Below are 437 nucleotides of genomic sequence, written 5' to 3'. Positions count from 1 at the left end.
ACCTAATACTTCCAAAGAACCACGTTTGAGTTCTGTCGATCGTCTGGTGGCCAAGGTATATATCACAAGCTGTTTCTCCGTATTTCTATTTTTCCGAGAGCAAGGGATTTAACAGTGGAATACAAAGCCTCCTGTTACAATTTATTCTGAAAAAAGTGGCTTCTATATCAGTTTATTGATATAACGATATTTTAAATATGATTTTACTCTAAAGGAATTTTGTGTCCGTATTACATGGTGATTACTATTATGATTTGTGACATCAAATGGAAGAGATCTATCTACAAGAAAATAATGCTAGTTGGAAACATAATGCTGCTCTTAGTGTAAATGAATTTAGCTCTTGATAATATTTCTATGTATTCATCGGTGATTTATTAGAATAGGATTTATTAAACCAACCAATGAATATTTCCTGAATTCTAATTCATGACAAG

Source organism: Penaeus monodon, chromosome 19, assembly GCF_015228065.2.
Source record: "Penaeus monodon isolate SGIC_2016 chromosome 19, NSTDA_Pmon_1, whole genome shotgun sequence".
Taxonomy (NCBI): domain Eukaryota; kingdom Metazoa; phylum Arthropoda; class Malacostraca; order Decapoda; family Penaeidae; genus Penaeus; species Penaeus monodon.
Note: the sequence above shows the minus strand (reverse complement) of the source record.